Source organism: Episyrphus balteatus, chromosome 4, assembly GCF_945859705.1.
Source record: "Episyrphus balteatus chromosome 4, idEpiBalt1.1, whole genome shotgun sequence".
Classification (NCBI taxonomy): Eukaryota; Metazoa; Arthropoda; class Insecta; order Diptera; family Syrphidae; genus Episyrphus; species Episyrphus balteatus.
In genome coordinates this window covers 68,708,077-68,731,396 of record NC_079137.1, presented here as the reverse complement: position 1 = coordinate 68,731,396, position 23,320 = coordinate 68,708,077, and the positions used below count along the sequence as shown (strand labels likewise).

The 23,320-nt window shown below is 31.2% G+C and overlaps 1 protein-coding gene across 1 annotated transcript in view; it reads left to right on the top strand.

The window, feature by feature from the left end:
* Positions 1 to 23,320, top strand: part of LOC129918870 (MOB kinase activator-like 2) — a 232,666-nt gene that overhangs the window by 38,523 nt on the left and 170,823 nt on the right. The gene's annotated exons all lie outside the window — the stretch shown is intronic.

The window sequence follows — 23,320 nt, the reverse complement described above, 5'->3', positions numbered from 1 at the left end:
GGTGCCATGAAATACGCCCAAGTGAAATAAGGAAGTATTTCGCGAATTGGTATAATTTTAATTTTCAAAAGAGAAATAAAACCATTTTTCAACATTTGGCTTTCTCTTTCGCGTCAATTTATTTTCAAAAAAAAAAATAAAAGAAAAGTGCCTCGTTTCGGTTTATTAAAGCGAAATAATACCATTATGATTTTTAAATCATTCTTACTTATCAAAGAATAAGTTTTATATAAAATTTGTCTTACTCCAGTTTGCTCCAAGGAAACAAAATATAACTCAAACTTCAAAGAGAATATTTTGCCAGTTTAATGTTTGTTCCAAAGATATGCTTGTGTTCTAACTCGATAAACGCGAAGCGGAAAAAATTTCTCAGATTTGAATCTCTTTAATTTGCACAACCCAAACGCAGAGCGGAAAAAATTTTGCCCACGGGAGAATCCATTTTGAGGTGTGCAAATAAAAATTCGCGCGAATTTTTATTTGCACACCTCAAAATGGATTCTCCCGTGGGCAAAATTTTTTCCGCTCCGCGTTTGGGTTGTGCAAATTAAAGAGATTCGAATCTGAGAAATTTTTTTCCGCTTCACCCTGGTAAGTACTCATATCGGTTATCACAAATATCAATTATTAAACTTTCACTTTATACATTTGTTTATATTTTGTCACGATGCAATTTCGACTTACCAATAAATTTGCAAGCTTTGCTTTTGTTTTCCAACAGCTTGTAACCGTACCTTACATCGGAGTTGGTACTACGAAAAAAAATCGTGAGAACAATATCGGTTCTATTATTTCGTCAGCTGTAGTCTTTAATAGTCTCTATAGATATATTTATACAAAAAAAAACGTGGGACATAAGTCCCGAAAATTTTTTTCGGGACTAATGTCTCAGTAAGGTGGGACATAATTCCCGAATTGGATTCGGGACTTGTGACCCAGTAAAGTGGGACATTAGTCCCGAAAAAAAAAATTCGGGACTTATGTCCCTGCGCCAATCTGTCAGTGAGTAAATGAGTCAATCAGTTTACAGTTCTTTGTGATCTTTGAAGCCCTGAAACTTCTTATGCTAAGAAGTTGATATTTTTTTAGTTTGATTTATTTGACTATAGCTCAATCAATAATGCGATTTTAAAATTTCTTGCATTTTTGGGTAAAGAAGGTAGAGGGGGTCAAAAATGGCACGAGAGATTGTTACTGTTAATAAGGGTCACTGTGCGATAGTTGCTAGAGAATTTGGCTAGGCGCTGCAATGATTGGAAAAAAAGCGCCAATGTTGTAGTAACGGGCTCGAAACAAACGCTACAAATTCAGATACATTCGTAAATAAAATACATGACTGGGTCGCACGAACTTGCTCTTAGAGTTAAAGTTGCTTAAATTGTTAAGACTTTTTATATAGAAATTTGGAAAAAAAAAAATTTTTTTTTTTTTTTTTAAATAAAATAAAATCTGAAATCAAATTGCCCTCCAAAACAAGTATGCAGTTTTGATTGATATATTTAGATGCATTATTAGAAAAAAATTTCAAAATCGTTAGAGCGGTTTTTCTAAAAACTAATTTTTTATAAATAATTTTTTGGAAAAAAGTTTTAAAATAAAATTGGTCTGCCATTTTGTAGAAATCACTAATCAGCATCTAAAAACAAAATTTCAAAAAAATTCAATGTCCCGTTTTCGAAAATTTGATTTTTCAAAAAAAAAAAAAATTTCAAAATTTTTTTAAAAATCCAAAAATTATTTTTTTTGGAAATTTTATTTTTGTTTTATATTAAGATTATATAAATGCTTCTTCACAAAAAGTTTCGTTAAAATCGAAAAAGCAGTTTCGGAGATAATCGGATTTAAAAAAAACGTTCTATGGCAGGTACCGTTAATAATGATTTTCAAAAAAAAAATGTTTTCATTAAAAGATAGACTTTAGCTTAAAACTAACACATGAATTTTTTAAACAAAATCGTTGGAGCCGTTTTCGAGATATTTTAATTTTACTAAAATCGATATATGACAAGTACCGTTATTTTTGGTCCAAAAAAATTAATTTCAAAAACCCCTCTGGAGAGTCGCCAAATAACGCTGCATGCCAAGTTTGACATTAATCGGTCCATCCGTTCAGACTGAAAGACTGACAGACTGCCATACTGACAGACTGACAGACTGACAGACTGACAGACTGACAGACTGACAGACTGACAGACTGACAGACTGACAGACTGACAGACTGACAGACTGACAGACTGACAGACTGACAGACTGACAGACTGACAGACTGACAGACTGACAGACTGACAGACTGACAGACTGACAGACTGACAGACTGACAGACTGACAGACTGACAGACTGACAGACTGACAGACTGACAGACTGACAGACTGACAGACTGACAGACTGACAGACTGACAGACTGACAGACTGACAGACTGACAGACTGACAGACTGACAGACTGACAGACTGACAGACTGACAGACTGACAGACTGACAGACTGACAGACTGACAAACTGACAGACTGACAGACTGACAGACTGACAGACTGACAGACTGACAGACTGACAGACTGACAGACTGACAGACTGACAGACTGACAGACTGACAGACTGACAGACTGACAGACTGACAGACTGACAGACTGACAGACTGACAGACTGACAGACTGACAGACTGACAGACTGACAGACTGACAGACTGACAGACTGACAGACTGACAGACTGACAGACTGACAGACTGACAGACTGACAGACTGACAGACTGACAGACTGACAGACTGACAGACTGACAGACTGACAGACTGACAGACTGACAGACTGACAGACTGACAGACTGACAGACTGACAGACTGACAGACTGACAGACTGACAGACTGACAGACTTACAGACTGACAGACTGACAGACTGACAGACTGACAGACTGACAGACTGACAGACTGACAGACTGACAGACTGACAGACTGACAGACTGACAGACTGACAGACTGACAGACTGACAGACTGACAGACTGACAGACTGACAGACTGACAGACTGACAGACTGACAGACTGACAGACTGACAGACTGACAGACTGACAGACTGACAGACTGACAGACTGACAGACTGACAGACTGACAGACTGACAGACTGACAGACTGACAGACTGACAGACTGACAGACTGACAGACTGACAGACTGACAGACTGACAGACTGACAGACTGACAGACTGACAGACTGACAGACTGACAGACTGACAGACTGACAGACTGACGGACTTCCGGGACCCACTTTTTTGGCATTCTCTACCATCTTAATGTCATGGAAAAATGTTATCTCAACTTTTTTTTTTGTACGAATGCATAACTTGATATATGTATAGTACCTATATCGCAAGTAAAAATACCGAGATTAAAAAAGAATGTCAATCAGTTTTGTCATTTCACGCTTGTCCAAATTGTATACAGAGAAAGCGATTACCGTGGCTAGAAAATGTCTGTATTTTAACAAGTTGCTAAAGCCTTAAAGGTCTATTTTTTGCGAATTGAGGAATTGATGTAGTTTGAATATTATGTACTCAAATTATCTTCAAAGTTCAGCGTCATGTAAAAATAAAAAAATAATATAAAAATTAAAAAAAATTTGGCATAAGGAAAGAGACATTTTCCCAAACGATAGAAATACTCTTTTTTGACGATAATACCCAACTAAATTTTAAGTCACTGTTCAACAAAATTGAATACTTCGTTTTTTACCAAACCAAATTTTACCTTATTAGTGAATTTTTAAATCCGAATCCAATTTCCGATATTTTGAATATTGACTAAATCTGATTATTATTATTATTAATTATTCCAACTTTTTTGTCGACAAATCCTTTTGGAAATTAAAAAATTATAATGGCTGGAACCATAAATTATGTCCTGAGATATTTGACGCAGGGTCAAAATTCTATGATTTTTTTAATGAAGTATGACTGTTTCGAAGAGTACTTGAATTGTCTAGATTCAAAGCTGTCAATTGTTATAAATCTGTTGAATCTAGCAAAAGTTGATTGCAGGTAAAAATTGGTAAAGCAAAAGGTGGTTAAGCTAACGGTGAGGTAAACTAAATTTTCCATGAGTTCTTTAACTTGTATTATCAGATGTTCATATTAATTGCATAAAAAAATTTAAAAAAAAATCCAAATTTGAAAGTAGGTACATATTTGTGATGTACTAAACATACAAACCCAAAAAACAAGTACAAGAATATTCATCATCTGATAATGACAGTTACCGGAAGTCCCATTATCAGTCCAACAGCAACACCCTCTTGTAACAATTATAAAGTACTACGATGTAAATAATTATAATTTGTCATCGAAGGTAAATTGCGTTTTGACTCCACAACCATCAAAATATTGTTCCATGTGAAAAAAAAGTAAAGATAAATAAAACGTGTGTGTGGTTTATTTAATTTTATATTATGACAGTTTATTATATGAAGACCACAAGGTTGATGACTTACTATGATAATGTACTTAACAGATGGTCAGATTGTGGTTTCGAAAAGCCATTAGCTGAAATTGTAGATAATTATGGATACTGAGAAATTGTTTTAAACAATGTTTCAATAGAGTTATCATTTAATTGTGTAAAAGTGAATTTTTCTATATACTTAATGACAGTTATAGCCTTGAAAATGAACTTAAAATGGCTGTAAGTTATCTAAATTAATATCATATAGTTGCGTTTGAAGGATATACAATATACATGTTCAACATTGTTTTTCAAATAATGTTAACAATAGATTCAAAGTGACAGATAGAGAGGAGAAATTTGATGTGAAATATCGAACTCAGGTAGGTAAACAAAAATACCGCTTTACACCAAATTTAAAAAAAATATTTATTTCAAATAAAAAAATTTGCATTAAAAAAATATTATTGCTTTAATAGCTGCGTTTTAGTTTCCTGTGATCCAGATCAGATCATTGTATTTATTTGCGAAACAATAACAAAACAAAATCCAGCTTTTGTTGTAAATCTAATAAAAACAATGATCTGATCTGGATCACTAGGAAAATAAAACACAGCTAATATTCGTCGAATTTCTTACATTCGGTTCAATATTATAGTTGAAATAGCTGATGTTTAATCAAATAACCAAAATTGTAAGAAATTCGACGAATATTAAAAAAAATATTTAACGGACACATTTAGCATTTTTTTAATGCAAAATATTTGTATTTGCAATAAAAAATTTTATTGTTAATGCAAATATTTTTCAGTGGCAATAACATTTTATTTAATGCAAAATTTTTTGTTTGCAATAAAAAATTTTTTTAATGCAAATATTTTTCAGTTGAAATAAATTTTTACTTGCGATATAGGAACTATATACGTATCAAGTTATGCATTCGTAAATACTCTCCAGAGGGGTTTTTAGAATTAATTTTTTTGGACAAAAAAACGGTAAATACTTGTCATATACCGATTTTAGTAAAGTTGAAATTTCTCGAAAACGGCTCCAACGATTTTTTTTTTTATTTCAAATGTAAGTTTTAAGACAAGGTCTATCTTCTAATGATTTTTTTTTTTTTTTTTTAATCATTAACGATTCCTGTCATGGAATAGTTTTTTTTCTTTTCAATCCGATTTTCTCCGAAACTAAAAATTCGATTTCAACGAAATTTTTTTTGTAAAAAAGCATTTATGTTAATGCATATATAATTTTAATAAAATTTTGAAAAAAATAATTTTCGTATTTAAAAAAAAATTGAATTTTTTTTTTTTTTTGAAAAATCAAATTTTCGGAAACCGTCCATTGAATTTTTTTTGAAATTTTAGTTTTTGATGTGGATTGGTAACTTCTTCAAAATAGCATCTAAATTGTATTTAATTTTTTTTTTTTCAAAATATGATTTATAAAAAATTAGTTTTCTAAAAAAAAAACGACTCTATTTTGAAATTTTTTTTCTAAAAATGCTTCTTAATAAATGAAATGAAATTGCATACCTACTTGTTTTGGGGCTCAATTTGATTTAAGATGTTGTTTTTTCCTTTGAAAAACAAATTTTAAGTTTTTTTGTCAAATAAATTTTCTAAGTTTTTATATAAATACTCTTAAAAATTTTAGCAATTTTAACTCTAAAAGCAAGTTCGTGCGACCCAGTCGTGCATTTTATTCTCTTAATGCAATTTTTTTTCAGTTGCAATAAATTTACTTTTTTTTTTAAATTTCAAATGATTTTTTTTTTCAGTTGATATTTTTACAACCCTGCTTTACACTAAGAGTATTCTTGTAATAGCTTTAAATATGTAAAACTAATTAATTTTATATTTTTGACAGGGACAGTAATTCACCTTATAACAGAAACATTGACAGAAACATTTTGTTGTGAAATAATTCAATCAACTTTATTTATAATCCCTCTGACAAGCAACATGTTCCTTGAAAACTGAAAACTTTGTTTCTCATGGCAAAAGCTCCTTTATGAAGCTTTCTCTGCAATGAAATCAAAATGATTACAAACATCAGCTGATTGCAGTTAAACTTCAAAAACATCATACAAAAAAAAACTGACAAATAGATGAAAACTTCAAACTTTTCTTAGAATCTTAAAACCCTAATACTATAGTTCTTATATTAAAAAAAAAAGAAAAAAAAAATTTAAAAAAATGTAGTTTCCAGCATTTTTGAAAACTTTCCACTCTGCAACATCAGGTGATAATATTTTGTTCTTCATTTTATTGATTTTTTTTTTTTGTTTCTCACAAAAAGAAAAAAACACAAAACAAAGAACAGCTGATAGATTGTGTGTTGTGATGGAAAAATACTGCTGATGGAAGAAGAAGAAAGTACGTGCGATTCTAAAGTAGGTACTTTTGTATCTACTACATTTACACTCATAAAAAATGCATACATACACGTCTTGTTTATATGTAGTAACTACATTAAAAAAATGACATAGCGATTTGAATGCAAATTGAAAATTGGGGTTTGTTCATTGATTTTTTGTTGTTGTTTTTGTTCATTTGGTTGCTTGGTTGGTTATTTGGTTGCTTTTGCCTTCTGCCGCACTAACCTATTAACTGTGGTTTTGTTATTTTCCACATGATTTCGTCTTTGGTTGACACAAAAGCCCGATGGACATTAAAAACAAAATCCAAACGCAAAACAATAAAGTAAAATAGAAAGAAAAGAATAAGGGAGTTGAAGCGGGGGGTGTCCCTGTCCGTGTCCGTCCGTCCTCCTACGTTGGCGTGTTGATGAGAAAATTTTGTGTGGGCTTTTTGGCATGATGATGAAGAAAAGAGAGTGATGATGATTTGTATAATATTGATTGTGTATAATATGTACCTACTTTGTGTGTGTGTGGAAAAGGAATCTGAATAAAAGGTTTGGTTACATAATAGATTTATACCTAACAAAACGACGACGACGACAAGTCCTTTGACATTTTTCATAAGACCTAATGACCTATTCTATTGTTTCGTTGTTTTGTCGTCGTGAATGGGGTTGGTGACTATGAATAGAATGTAATCATCGTTTAAGGAATTTATGTTTTGTATAGATTGCAACAAGATATAGACATATAAAGGAATTCTTGTTAATTACTGCAACACACTAACATACGTTCATTAGGTTCTGTCATAAAATGACAAAAAAAAAAAAAAAAACACAAAGCAATTATTTGAGATTTGAGAATCATTAGTTATACCATACGAGTAAATATGTTTTTCCAAAAATCTTAGAAATCTTTCAGTAAAATGGTTTTCAATAAAAACGGGTTTTGAAAGACAACTATTTTATAGATATAAGTCACAATACAGCTAACTAGCTTTAATATCACTTTTCTGTAGTGGAACACTTAAGCATTCTCTGGTTTTAGCACCTTAAATGTAAAATTCTGAACCACCAGATTTAAACAAGATTTCTAAAAAAAAAAAAAATGTTACGTATACGCCATAGTGATCAATAAACTAAACGAATTGTTACTTGAATTACATTCGAAAACGATCGGTTTTGTATAGAAATAATATTTGGACAAAACTCTTTTGGTTCTTGATTTTCATGATCAACGAAATATTCACAAGGAATTCATCCATAATTCGTGTTCGACGAAAAAAAAAATATTTTTTTTAGTAAAAAACCCGAAAATTATTTTATATTTTGTGCTCAGGAAAACATTCATTTAAATATTAAAAATATTAAAAATTCTAAAAATTTAAATATTAACTTTTTCAATTTTGGTGCCGTTTTACAAAGTTCTACAAAAAAATTAAAATAGGTTTTGAAAAATACCTACCATTGTTTTAATTTTTAACATAATTTTGTAAAATCTTTCTCTTTTCCAATTGCAAAATAGGACAAAAAAAATAAATAGATTTTTTTGCAAAAAGACGCTGGAGAATTTCGAAAAGCAGAACCGAATTTCGAAAAAAGAAGAATTTTGAAAAACAGAATTTTAGTTAAAAAACTGAATTTTGACCCGATCCCTTATTTAAAAAAAATTTAATAGATACAATTAAATGTTTGCATTCCATTTAGAAATTGGAGAAAGGGTATTGATGATTCTTTAAAAAACAAAATACAAATTCAAAAATTGAACTTTCTCTAAAAATGTGCACATGTATTTTTGGTTGTGCAAATCGTCGCTTTTGTTGAAATTAAATTGGTCTACGAAGTATTAAAATAGAAACTCCTAAAACAGATAAGTTGTCAATAGTGGAACAAATTAATATTATTATTCGGCCCTATTCTGCTATTTGATTCACGTGAATCGAAAAATTTCTTTTCTTTATAACGTCAAACTGGCTTTGAAAAACCTCTAACTTTCAAAAGCAAAAAGTTGCTTCCGTCTGTTTTAGAAGTTTTAAAGAAAAAAAATTTGCTTAAGTTTAATTTTAACTCTCATTTAAACCCTTCTTATTTTAGACTTTCACTTGAATCGAATAGCAGAATAAGGCCGATTGACTTAAATTCAACAGAACCTATATTTTCTTAATATTTTTTTCAAACCTTTTTTTTTTTTTTAATTTAAGTTTCCTGATGTTAAAAAAAACATACATGCGTCGAATTCATTATTAAATTTGTTAAGCTGCCGAGGGATCTCCCTGAAAAAAAAAACAAAATCTATAAACTGGTATAATGGAAAGCACTTTTTTCGGGCTCTTTATCATCGTCGCGTCGCTAGGTTTGACTAAAACCTAAAAAAATTGTGTCATTAACGCATGTAAAATGTTGCTTCCATAAAATTTTGCAAAAACGTTTTATTAGTAATAAATATAAAGGATCAAAAAGACCGCTTTCCAAGCTTGGTCCAAATGCCCCTCTCATAATAGAGATGAAAAAGCACGACTCGAAGTGGACTACAAGCGCTACAAGAAGGAAGCAAAGAAGAAATGCGCCCAGCATAAGGCAGAGAGTACTGAAAGCATGTATCGCGAGCTTGGGGAAATATCTGATCCAGCTGCTGATGCAAACCAGGCTATCCAGGAACTGCGACATGCCAAGATGAACAAGGGTGCAGCTATCTTCAAAATTGCCGCTCAAAGGAGAAGGAATGCTCAGGAAATACGTTCACCAAAGTTCATTAACGATGCTCAAGGCCTACTACTTGTGAATGACGACAAAATTCTCCACAGGTGGCGACAGTATTGTGACGAACTCCTAAATGAGCAATTTCCCAGGATTTACTTTCCAACAGCCGAACCTAATTTAGAAGAAGTACCCGACCTTACAGTCGAAGAAGTTAGCGTGGCGGTGAAAAACTCCAAGAAAGGAAAGGCGATTGGTCAAGACGAAATACCCTCTGAGTTCTGGAAGAAGATGGGAGACATTGGGTGTAAATGGCTCACGATTCTCATCTCCAAACTCATTAGCGGTGACCAAATGCCAAATCAGTGGAGAGAAAGTTTCCTTCTCCCAATCTACAAAGGAAAGGGGGACACACGAAACTGTGATAACTACCGATCGATTAAGCTGATGTCACACACCATGAAGATCGTTGAGCGGATTTTGGACGGCCGACTGCGAAAAATAATACGGTTGTCTGATGACCAGTGCGGGTTTGTCTCGGGTAAATCAACCACAGATGCCATACAGAGTTTAAGAATCCGAATGGAAAAACACCGTGATTCCTCGAGGGATTTGCATATTGTGCTGGTTGATTTCGAAAAGGCATTCGATAGACAACCACGAGGCGCGAAAACTCTGCCATCTTCTGTGACCGAAAAATGCCCCCTAAACTAAAAGGAAAGCTCTATACTGCAGTTGTTCGCCCAGCACTTACATACGGTTCACAATGTTGGACAATGTACAAAACGTATGAGAGTAAACTGACAGCAGCAGAGATGAAGATGCTTCGTATGACAGCAGGAGTAACAAAGCTTGATCGAATAAGAAGCAAGAAAATCCGAGGAAGTCTTCACGTCAAAAATACCGTCTTGAATAAAATACAGCATGACCGTTTAAGCTGGTACTGTCATGTACAAAGAAGAAACCCTGAGAACCCAGTTCAAAAGGCGATCGCATACGACGTTCCAACGCAATCGCGAAGAAGAGGCAGGCCTAAGAACTCATGGAGAAGACAAATGCAACGACAACTGCATTCAGTTGGCCTTAGACATGGAACAATTCAAAATCGAGAAGCCTGCCGACGTTTCCTGAGGTCAATCCGGCGAACCCCACATGCGGAGCCGTAGTGTGAAGCAGTAGAGTGGGAGAGTTGTGACCCCATCCGAGATCATGACTATCGTCGATAATGGAGAAGAAGAAGATAAAGGATCAAAAGAGCCAACAAAATATTACCAAGTTCCGTTTGGTTCCAAATCTGTTTTACACAAATATTTGAAAAAAAAAAAACTTTTTGAACTCAAGGAAAATATACATATGTACTGTGTTGATACTTGGTACCCATGAAACAAACGCTAGTCACAAATTTTCATAAAAACTGTATGGACTCCTAAGATTTGAGCTGAAACATTTTCACCAATTTTCATTAGAATAACTTTTTTTGTCTTTGTTTTTTTTTTGTACTTAACATAGATTTTCTTAAAATATTCCTATAGATGATTATTTATTAAAAAAAAAAGATTTATGGAGTTTCATATATAGCTGTATTTTTTTTTGTTGAGAAAAATGGAAGTTAAGTTTTTCACAAAAATGCATTAAAGTGTCAATTTTCGTATAAAGGTTTTTTTTCCTTATTTAAATTCTTCCATACAATCTTTCGGAACTTTTTGTTCTTGAATTTAAAATTGGACTCTTTCGATACTTGATTACTGATGCAAATAAAACGTTTTTGCCCAGTTTTATAAGGGTAATAGACACTTTTTATATTTTTGGGTAGTTTTGCAATTTTGTTTTTTCAAGGATTTCATAGTTTTGTCCAAAAAAACAAAAAGGTCTCATGATAATATAAGTAAGACTATTATTTCTCATTAAACACTATCCACAAAAACAAGGAGAATAAAAAGTGAAGTCTGTTTCTTTAATTTAATTTCTTTATTCTTCATCATTAACTTGACTAACTTATTATTTCTGACCTTGAATTTTCTGTTCAAATTGCCAAATGTTTCCAGATACCCAAGTACACTTTTTTTTATTGTCACGCCAGGGTTTTTTTTGATTACCTACTTCCTTTCAAAAGGTAGTTATTTAAATTAAAAATTAATTTACTATTTTATTCACAACTGTGTGTGGTAATTTACAATATATATATGGTATTAATTAATTTTCCACTCAAGCTCCCCCTTTTCATCTTTCTTGTGCATCACTAATCTTTTGTTTTATTATTTTTTTTCTTTATTCTTAAAATCTAGTTCAACTGGAACAAAGAGAAAAGTACATATTTTTTAATCGTCTACAATTATATTTGTTTAATTGTTTACTTCCCACGGGGGGAACGAAACGAACAAAACTCTTCTATATATTGCAACTCAAGTTTGCTTCTAAAAACCTATGTGTTCGAGTGATATCAAAATTATACTCCACGTGTGCATATAATTTAATATTCTTCTTCAGCAATAACACCTCGCCGCTGCGCACCCATTTGTTGGCAGATGCAAATAAATTCCCTTTAGGGTACAATAAGAAGTAATTAGAAACTGCATCATCATATCATTAAACAAATTAAACTTAATCACAATTTTGCTTTTGTTTTTTTTTTCGCTTTTTTTTTTTTTCATTTAACTGAAAAAATAAAAATAAAACTTTGGAATGCGTGAAACAACAGTTGACGTTCTGGAGGTTCATTCACACTCAATGGTTGTTGATTCCTTATCTCTTTTTCTGGTGATACACAAAGTTATAGTTGGAAATATCAAGACCGAAAAGGGGGGCAAAATGGAACATGGACTTGGGTTCAATACACAAATTGCAAAGAAGAAGAAGATCACTCTGGCAGAAGAGGACAAAGGAAATTAACGTTCTTTACAACAACACCGCCAGGGTATCACGATTTTTTGGTTGATTTCCTGGATTCAGTTACTCTTCTAATATGCGAGGCAAAAACAGAATATCATTGACCGCTTAAATCAAGACAAGCTTACACTTATTCATGCCCAGTAACCACCAACTTTATTTGATGAAAGAGAGGATTCTTTTGAACAACCGACCGACTATGGTCTCAACGAGAACCAGTTTCGAAATTTATAAACAAAGATGATGAGAGATTTCATTCAGGGATTCATTCAAATGTTTTTTTTTTTTGGTTACTTTTGGATCAAAATAATCAATGGCAATTGTGGCACTGATGACAATTTTGAATTGGAAAATAATTTGTATGGGTGTTACCTATCATCTGTCATCTTTAATTGGGTTTAAAACAGTTCCAATGAAAAACCTTTTCATTTCATTGATGATTTACTGAAAACCAACCAACGTGTAAATCACCACACTACCTTACCGACAATACATCAATTCTTAGTACTTTTCTGTTTGCGAACGAAAGTTTTATCGCGCTATCTTCTTATCTTCGTGCAGAACATGTGTCGAAAAAAAATCAAATTAGCTACCCCTCAGAAGTGGGATAAATCCTTTCGTAAATAAATAATTATCCCTGTGAATGAGCTGACATGAATTTTTCAAAGCATACTTTTATGCTTAATACGAGTCAAAATTGAATAAAAACACACACACGCATTTTAATTCCATTTAATCCACAATAAACTCATACCTTTGTGTGTGTTAAAACACATATTACAGCCATCCATCAAAATCGTCTTTTTAATTTAATCTACAACCTCCTTTTTTTTAACGAACGTGTCCACTCCTTTGATTTTTTCCTGCGTATCAGCAATAAACATCGCAAAAGAACAAAACACAAAGTAAAAAAAAAAAGTGACTGTGATAAAATTTCGCATGCAAATCTTTACAAGGACTTTGCCTTTTTTTTCAAAGCACGAGTATAAAGTATAAAAACCTAACCTCAATTCAGTTAAAAAATAAAAATAAAGTAAAAAAAAAAAAATGAAAACAAATCCTTAAACAAACATCAGGACGTGCAAAACTTTGGTAATCTAAGAGCTAATGTTTTTGCATGTCAGGCAGGAAAAATAAACAAAAACCTACAGCCTACACACACACATACACATGTCCATTAATACTAATTTGAATATATAGGATTACCCATGATGTTTTACTTTAGATATAAAGGTATAAAGGTGGGTGGAGTGCCACCTTGCCGACATTAGAATATTGAAGGCTTGGAATAAAAAATAAACACATTTTTTTGCGTCAATTTAATCTTAAAATGTATGACTTAATTCTTATCGTTTTAGAATTATTAAGAGGCACGTTTCTGTTAAATACTATTTTTCTAAGATTATTTATTTATATTGACTGAATTATTTTTTGAAATTGTTTTTGCATACTGACGTCGTTTAATTTCTGAATAAAACTCTAATGCCAAAATTTAGAAAAAGAAAATTAATTTTTAAAGAAATGTTTAAAAACATTTCAGTAAAGTGCAAAATATCACTAGAAAAAACAATTTTTTTTGTAACGGTGAAATATTTTTCACTTTTTATAATCGGTTGTAGTAGTTTGGCAAAATTAGAGCTTTTTATACCAAATCCAAAATAGTTAAAAGATTTAAAACTGGAAAAACGAAGCCACACGAGGAAATTAGTTAGTACGTTTTTCGACACACTGTGACTGTGAGACAGCCTACATATTGAATTCAATTGCTATATAAAATATTTAGCTACTCATATTAAAAAAAAAAAAACGTCGGCAGGCCAAGTGAAAAATCGAACAATTTGTGGTTTACTGTGGCGTATGCGTAATTTTTTTTATAAAAAAACTTAACCAGCTAAAATTTCCATCGTAAAGAGTTAACAGTTTTATATTTATAAAAATAAACAACTACATAAGGAATTCATTAATATTTTTCTTTTGGATTTGTGTAAAAAAAAAAAATTCCAAAATTTAATAAAACCTATACAAGTTAAAAAACTTGAATTTTGTATCTCCATCAAACATGGGCATATCCCAATGGTTGGATATGGTCAAAACTTAGACAAGATGTAATTAATGTTCAGCAAATTCGTTACATGGAAAAATTCGTTATATCCGATCAGTATTTTCAACCAAAAATAAGTTGATGTCGGTCAATAATTTCTGGCAATTAATTTAAAAAGAGTTTCCAAGGCTTTCATCAATAAGAAAATTGGAATTGCATTTAGAAACGCAATACCTAGAAAAATAACAACTAAAGAAATTATAATGATGGAAATGAAATGAAATTTTTGTATCAATCAAAAAATATCACACATATTCTGTTACCGACTGACAAACCATATAAAGCTTTTAGCAAAAAGCAAAAGAAAATTAAGTTTCTCCTTTCTCCTTATGGGTCAAAATTATGGAGGTGAAAAATTTGATGTCCAGGCATTTTTTTTAAATCAAAACAACATTTTTTTTTTTCAAATCAAAACAAATGACGCATCATATCAAAATACCTTAAAGTATCGAAATTATAATCATGAAGCGTACAGATGGTATTAATAAACGCCTTTTCTTTCGATAGTTCATCGAACTAATTTATCGTCGAAAAATCACTTATATGGTTAAAATAATTAAATCATTGATTAATTTATGTTTCAATGTTACCTCTAAGTAGCGTACATCAATTAACCGTCATTCCGGGAACGCCAGTTTTGCAATGATTCTAGATTGAAATTATAATTTTTTGTCAATACCTAATATGATAAATGATCGAGGCCACTACAATGTTTTTTTTTTTTAAACATTTCATTTTACAATGTTAAAAAAAAAAACAAAAACGTAATTTCCGGGAACGCTCTAGAACTAAAAATGAAATTTTTTTTTATAAACAAGATACTGAAATGTTCCACCTCCATGATTTTGACCCTTATACGCTGATAAAAATGACACTCGATTTCGTGCCTACAAGATGTTTTATACCCCTTAAATTAAAACGAAAATATAATTTTTTTTGGTAATACATATTTTAGTCTCTATTTCCTTAAAAATATTGATATTGAACTATTTGTAGTCAAACGGTACGAGAACAATTTTGACATTGGACTCTAATCCGTAAACCAAAATCCAGTCTTAATATCATTACGTTTCTCAAGAACAGAATCGTTTTTAATATCAAATTTGACACTTAAAACATTTTCATTATTGTGACAGAAAATACAATAATGTAATTTTACAACTGTGAATGAAAATGTTGTTATTCAATTTTTATTCAATTAATAAAACGACTAGATTAAGTATAATTTTTGAGCTTGAAAAGAGCAGTTCCCAGAATTTTAAAAATAAACTGTCATTGTGTGAGGCTCCGTGAAGCCAGAACTGCGACCTCAAAATTTTTGAACCAAATTTGTCTAATTCGTTTGTCCATGTTTGTCCACCCAAAATTTTCGTTTGTCCACCATTGAAAAAATTTTAGAGCAAATTCTTTTTTTTTTTTATAGGAAGTCTGAAAAATGAAAAATTGTCTAAAACGCTCAAATTGAGATAGAAGAATAAAACCAACTGCAATCGTTTGTCCACCTCGAGTTCTATATATGTACATACCAAATCTTATCGTTTTTCCACCCTCCGTTTAGGAGCAATTCCAAAAACAAATTTTGCACTGAAAAATTGAAATTCCCCTAAAATCCCCAAAAATCAATTTTTATCAGAAATTCAAACTGCTGTCGTTTGTCCACCTCGAGTATTACAAAAATCCTCTGTTTAGGAGATATTCCAAAAAGAATTTTTTTTAAAGCAACTCTCAAAAAAGTACGCATACACCACAGTGTACCTCTACTGAAAATTAAAAAGTCCTCAAAAATTATTATTTTTCAAATGTACTGAAAAATCAAAGTCCCAAAAAATCTCCAAAAATTGACTCTTTTCAAAATTTCAAATTTCTGTCGTTTGTCCACCTCGAGTTCTATACGCATACCAAAAATCGTCGTTTGTCCACCCTACGTTTAAGAGATATTCAAAAAACAAAATTTGTACTGAAAATTTCAAAGTCCCTAAAAATCTCCAAAAATTGACTCTTTTCAAAATTACAAATTTCTGTCGTTTGTCCACCTCGAGTTCTATACGCAAACCAAAAACTAACTTTTTACATAAAAAAAATCGATACTAAATTTAAAACTCGTTTCCTGAAAAAAAAAACAGTTTTTTTTGGTATACGTGAAGAACGCGAGGTGGACAAACGACAGAAATTTGAAATTTTGAAAAAAGTCAATTTTTGGAGATTTTTTGGGACTTCGAAATTTTCAGTACAAATTTTGTTTTTTGAATATCTCTTGAACGTAGGGTGGACAAACGATGGGTTTTTGTTTGTATACATTTCTCGAGGTGGACAAACGATTTTTTGAAAAAAATTATTTTTTGAGGATTTTGAAATTTTCACTGTGGTGTATGCGTAATATTTTTTTTCGATTTTTCAGTACAAAATTTGTTTTTTTAAATATCTTCTAAACGTAGGGTGGACAAACGACGATTTTCGGTATGCGTATAGAACTCGAGGTGGACAAACGACAGAAATTTGAAATTTTGAAAAAAATCAATTTTTGGAGATTTTTTGGGACTTTGAAATTTTCAGCACAAATTTTGTTTTTTTAATATCTCTTGAACGTAGGGTGGACAAACGATGATTTTTTGTTTGTATACATTTCTCGAGGTGGACAAACGATTGCCGTTTGAATTTTTGAAAAATAATAATTTTTGAGGACTTTTTAATTTTCAGTAGAGGGTACACTGTGGTGTATGCGTACTTTTTTGAGAGTTGCTATAAAAAAAATTCTTTTTGGAATATCTCCTAAACAGAGGGTGGACAAACGATGATTTTTGGTGTACGTAAAGGTGGACAAACGACAGCAGTTTGAATTTCTGATAAAAATGGATTTTTGGGGATTTTAGGGGAATTTCAATTTTTCAGTGCAAAATTTGTTTTTGAAATTGCTCCTAAACGGGGGGTGGAAAAACGATAAGATTTGGTACGTGTATAGAACTCGAGGACAAACGATTGCAGTTGGTTTTATTCTTCTATCTCAAAATTTGAGCGTTTTAGACAATTTTTCATTTTTCAGACTTCCGATAAAAAAAAAAGAATTTGCTCTAAAATTTTTTTGATGGGTGGACAAATATGGACTAACGGTGGACAAACGAATTAGACAAATTTGGTTCAAAAATTTTGAGGTCGCAGTTCTGGCTTCACGGAGCCATTGTGTGACCCGTCAAAATATAAACTGGTATTGGTGAACTGATCCAATTATTGAACTATGAAAACTAATTGAAATACATATCGCTAATTTACTTGAATACTGTCATAACTCACGAATTTTGAGTTTTTATCGCAGAAGTTATTGGAATTAAGTAAAGGAGCACTGGTTTTGGTTTAGAAACTAACTTTTTACATAGAAAAAAAAATCGATACTAAATTTAAAACTCGTTTCCTGAAAAACAAACAGTTTTTTTGAGTTATGACAGTGTTCAAGTAAATGAGCGATATGTTGAAAATATAGCTTTTCATTAAACGACAAGTAGTATTTTAAGTCCTCCATGATTTTGACAACTATGTTAATGAAATTCTTTGAATTTTTAGCTTTGAGAAAAAGTTAAAAGTCTTATAAATGAATATTCTATATTGTACAAGCTTCTGGGGAAATCATAAAGTCAAAAAAAAATAAAAATATTTCTTTTAAATTAAAAAGCAAGAAAAACGTCACTGTAAAAGTAACTACCACGTGTTTTAGTGAAATATTTTTGTAGTCCAAAGTTAAAAGGTGCTTGCTGCCTCAGTAAAATTCTAAGTAAACCTCTCAAGTTCATTACTAATTTAGAAGAAAAACAAATCTTTAGAAATTGTAAAGTTTAAAAATAGTTGAAGCATGAGACTGAGAAAACCTCAAAAACCTCAGAATTCTTGTTTGATGAAACCCTTATTCCTGAGGTCAGTTATATATGTATTTAACCACACGTCACAACATCTATGAGTTATAATTTCAACTTTGTGTGAAGTTTACTCTTCTCTTCTGCTCAAAGAATTTCATCTAATTTCCCTATTTCATTTTCATCAAAATGTTCGTCTACAAAATTTCCCATTCAAACAGGAACTGATTGATATTAAAATTTTCTGAAATAAATTAAATATCCTACAAAAAGAAATAAAAAAAAAAAAAACAGAAAACCCTTAAACCTTAAACAAGTGTTGTCTATATGGTTTCCTGTTTCCGCTCTTTCACTCTACGACGATTACAAGACACGTTCCCAAAACGCGCCACACACCTTTGGAAAATCTAATCAAAAAAACAAAGTTCATTTGGGAGAAATAAAAGGAAATTCAATTCCTTAAACCTTCCTTTTCAGAATTTTATTTATTTTTGTCTTTTTTTTTTTATTTTTTATTATTTTCTTCAACTTCAAAAACATTAAGTGAAACACACGAAAAAGTTATAGGCTTTCTTTTTGCCTTCTTTATATTTTTTTTTGTAGCTAACATCCGCAAAGCTTATGTGTGTGTGTTGTGTTAAATGTAAAATTTATAAAGTTTCTTGAGAATTGTGGGCTTTCGGAGTGAGATTTGTGGTTCTGTTGGCGGCGGTATAGCATCAGCATCAGTAAAAGCAGCAATTTGATGTGAGGATGAATAATTGCAGAAGAAGAAAAGTCGAGATGTGTTTTTTTTTCAAGGACTTTTTTTCTCTTTACCCTCTTTTTTTTGGTATAAGAATGTACTCTTTTTTGCCTTGAATTTTAAGGCAACACAGAAAACCAAGGAAGTCTTGTTGTGTGCTTGCTTTGTGTGTGTTCAAATTTTGTGATTCTTAGTCAAAAAAAAAAAAAAAATGTCGGCAAAAGTGTAAGGTTTTTGCGGATTTTTTGATTCCCCACAAAATGAATGGTGAACATGAATATTAATTTAAATGTTGATTATTATCAGATATGAATAGACTCTGACTGAATTTTGCATTTTTTTTTTTTGTTTTAATTTTTATGTTGGTAGTAAGAAATGTGTGTGCGCTGAGAATTTAGCTTGAGGGATATTTAATTACTTTTAAGAGAATTTTCGTTCTGTTTTTTTGTTCTTTTTTTTTTTAGTTTGAGGATTCGTGGTTTTGGGGTTGGTTCTTTTATATAATTAATTTCGTAGGAAAAACCTTGAGTTTTTAATTGATTTTAACATTTTTTTTTTATACATAAGTTTAACGTTGAATTTTGTGTTGTGTACAGAATTAAAAGAGAAGGCGGTGAAAAAGAGAAAGACATCATCATGAAGCATCAAGTTTGAGGTTATTTCTAAGTTGGGAAAGGTCAACTTTTTGATGATTATGATTATCCTTCATAATTTTCTGTCGGGGACTTTTTTATGTCTATACCATAAGTTTAGTTGCTTAGGAAGAAATCAATTATGATAAAATCAAGAATTTTGATTTAAATTTTATAATTTGTCTTGAGTGATTTTTTTAGACTCTTAAGGGTCGATTCTGGTTCTTTCAAAAAAGATTGTTTAATATTCGTTGTCGAATATTATTGTCATTGCATAAAAATATGGACGTTAAAGAATGGAAATTATAATTAAATGACGATTTTTGTATGTTATCAACACTACCTTGCCTACAATGTATAAGATATTGACAGCAGATCTTTTACAAATAAGGAAGATATTTAGGAATTAAGTCACTTTATCCATTTATTAGGTTTAAGAAGGCGGACAATTTTCCAAAATGCGGTAACAGCTTTCATTAGAAATAGATCTATCACAAAAACCAGTTAAATGCAGGTAAAGTAGCACACAATTTTTGGACTAATCATGCAGTAAGTTATTCTTGAATACCTATATGAAATAACCGTTTTTAACTTTAAAAATAAGAAGCTTTTTTGGCAACTAAACCTACCCTAAGTGGAGCAACAGATTATCCGGTTTCATATTTTTTTTGTTGGTAAGTTGAATAGCTATGGAACTATTAATCACAGCCGATGCTGTTAAATCGGAGCTTAAAATGCTAAATCGCATCCGAAACTGTTAAATCGCTGCCGAAATGTTTAATTAGCTGCCGAAATTAGGGAAATTGAAAACGCAAATGGAAAATCGGAGCAGTAGCTGATAAGTCACCGCTAAATTTTTTAAATGAATTAAAAGCAAGTTAATCAAAACCGATTCTGGTAAACCGGAGCACTAAGAATGATGAATTGGAACTAAAAATGGTAAATCGCAGCTAAAACTTTTCGATACTGGCCAAAAACTAATTAATTGTATCCGAAATTGAAAATTCAGCAGCAGCTGATAATCATCGCTGAAGTTATTAAATGGCAACCAAAGCAATTAAATAGAAGCTTTAGTTGATAAATCATAACCAAAGCAAGTAAATCGCAGCTGAAATTCTTAAATATCAGTCAAAAATTGTAAAATTCCTTCCGAAACTTAGGTATTAATTAATCGCAGCCGAAAATGCTAAATCGTAGACCAAAGCAAATACTAAAAAAATCGCTAGTAAAAGCTAAAACTGGTTAATCATTGCGAAAATTAATGAATCGAAGTCACAATTCGGAGCCGAATTTTGTAAATTGCAGCCCTATTCTGTTATTCGATTCACGTGAATCGAAATATTTCCTTCCTTAATTACGTCAAACAGGCTTTGAAAAATCTGAACTTTCCGAAAGCACAACGATGTCTCCGTCTATCTTAGAAATTCTAGAGGGCCGTTGGATAATAAATCTCGGTTGAAAGCGTCTTAAATTCCACTCGATGGTCAATCGCAGCAGAAATTGGCAGATCGCAAAAAAAAAAAAAAAAAACTAATAAATCACAACTAAAACTTTTATATCGCAGTCGAAATTAGTAATTTCTAATCGAAACTTGAAAATCGCAGCCGAAATTTTTAAATCGCAGAACAACCAAATACCAATCGACTCTAGTTAAGAACAGTAAAAATTGCAGAAACTTATGAATCGCAGTAAAAAATGCTGAATCGCAGCTAAAACTGGTAAATATTACATCCGTTACTATAACATGGCATACGAAACTTAGAAATCGCAGCCGATTTCAGGTTAAGTCGAAACTAAATATAATAAATCGCTGCCGAAAGTGATTTATTTCACTCAAATCTGTTAAATTGCAACTGAAACCTGTAATTCGAAGCCGAAACTAGTAATTTTCAGTCGAAATTAGTAAATCGCACCCGAAATTGGTAAATCGCAGGTGTTAAAGGTGTTTGGGAGGTGGTTTACTATTTGTTTTGTAAAATGTACCTTTATACGTCTTCTCAGCTCTGCAGTCAAATACTTTGATTTTTATAATTTTCTTATGGTAACTTTAGTTTTTCGGAATTTTGGATTTATCGAGATTTTGTGTTTTTTTTTTGGATTTCATGTTTCAGAGTTTCGGTTCGTTTTTTTAAAATACGATTTGGAGGTTATTTTTTCTCGAGGTCGTTAACAATGTAAAATCTAATTTCATTAACTTAAGAAGAATACCTACAAAACAAACCAAATTTCTTCTTTGTTTCGATGAAATTATGGTTTCTCATGAATAATCCCTTCATAGATTAAAGTTAGTAAATTACCAGAACTACAAACTTGAGTGATTGATTTAATACTCTTACTTTTTTCATTTTAATAATTACAGATACGTACTTAACCTTTTTACACCTAATTTATTATTATTATTTTTTAACAAAATTTTCTCTTTCTCTTTCCAGGTAAGTGAACTTAAAAATTTAATTTTCAACAAAATTATGAACAAATTCCAAGGGACTGGTCTTCCCTTTCTTCATTTCCAAGAGAAAGTAAGTTTTTGTTCATTAGAATTAATTTTGATAAATCAAAAGAAAACTTACAAATAATCATAATTCTAAGACTTTTTCTTCGTCTTCGCTTGAAGAATCTAGAAAATAACAAAAGTTACTTATTACAAAAAAAAAAAAAAAACTACAAATTTAACAAATTAAAAAAACAAAAAAAAAAAAACAATTACAACAAAAACCACTATAGACAGACAGACCTCACGATAAAGTAAAAAAAACAAAAAGTTAACAACCGAGGAAATGTGTGTACAAATGCGATATCTTCGCTAAATTGTTATAAAGTTCACACTCTACTTATTCCCCCATTTCCTATTTCGTTAGTATAAATACTTGTCTGGTTGTCTAATATGGTTATTTTTTACATTTTCTTCGTTAAGTGTATCTTTTTTTTTTTTAATTTTATTGTATCTATGGGAACATCAAACCCAATAGCTGTTATTTTTCTCCTTGAGATTCCTAAGTAAACCAACGAAAAAAATAACACAAGAAATAATAATAAGAAACGAATGGAAGTACAAAAAAAAAGGTATATAATTTGTGCCTCGCCATGACGACAACGATGAAGAAGGCCAGTAAAACAGCTTTGGGTAAATTCACTTGAAAGAGTTCAGAAGGTTTAATTTAATTACAGTTGTGGGTGTTTTACCATGGTTTTTTTTTTTTGTTATTTTTTTTTTTTATTTTTCGCTTTTTTTTTTGATAGCACATTGGGTTAGGAAATTAGTGAAATCACACGAAATAAAAAAAGAAATATAAAACACTATCTAATTGTAATTTTAAACGAAAAGTTACAGTGTTTGCCATACTTTTTTTTCGAAGGCCGTGAGAGCTATGTTTTTGATAATACAGTATGACTTTTTGGAGAAATTTATTTTTGTTTGACATTGAAACCAGAAATGTTTGTTGAAATAGTACTCGTTTTTGTAAAAAAAAACCTAAACCTAAAAACTAAATACAAAAGAATAAATTATACTCTTATAAAAAACACATAACAAAATGAAATAACAGCACTCATGAGGCGTCTTATGATGTTTTAAGATCACAAAATTGAACGCAAATTTAGTTTCAAGGAGCGATTTTTGCATTTC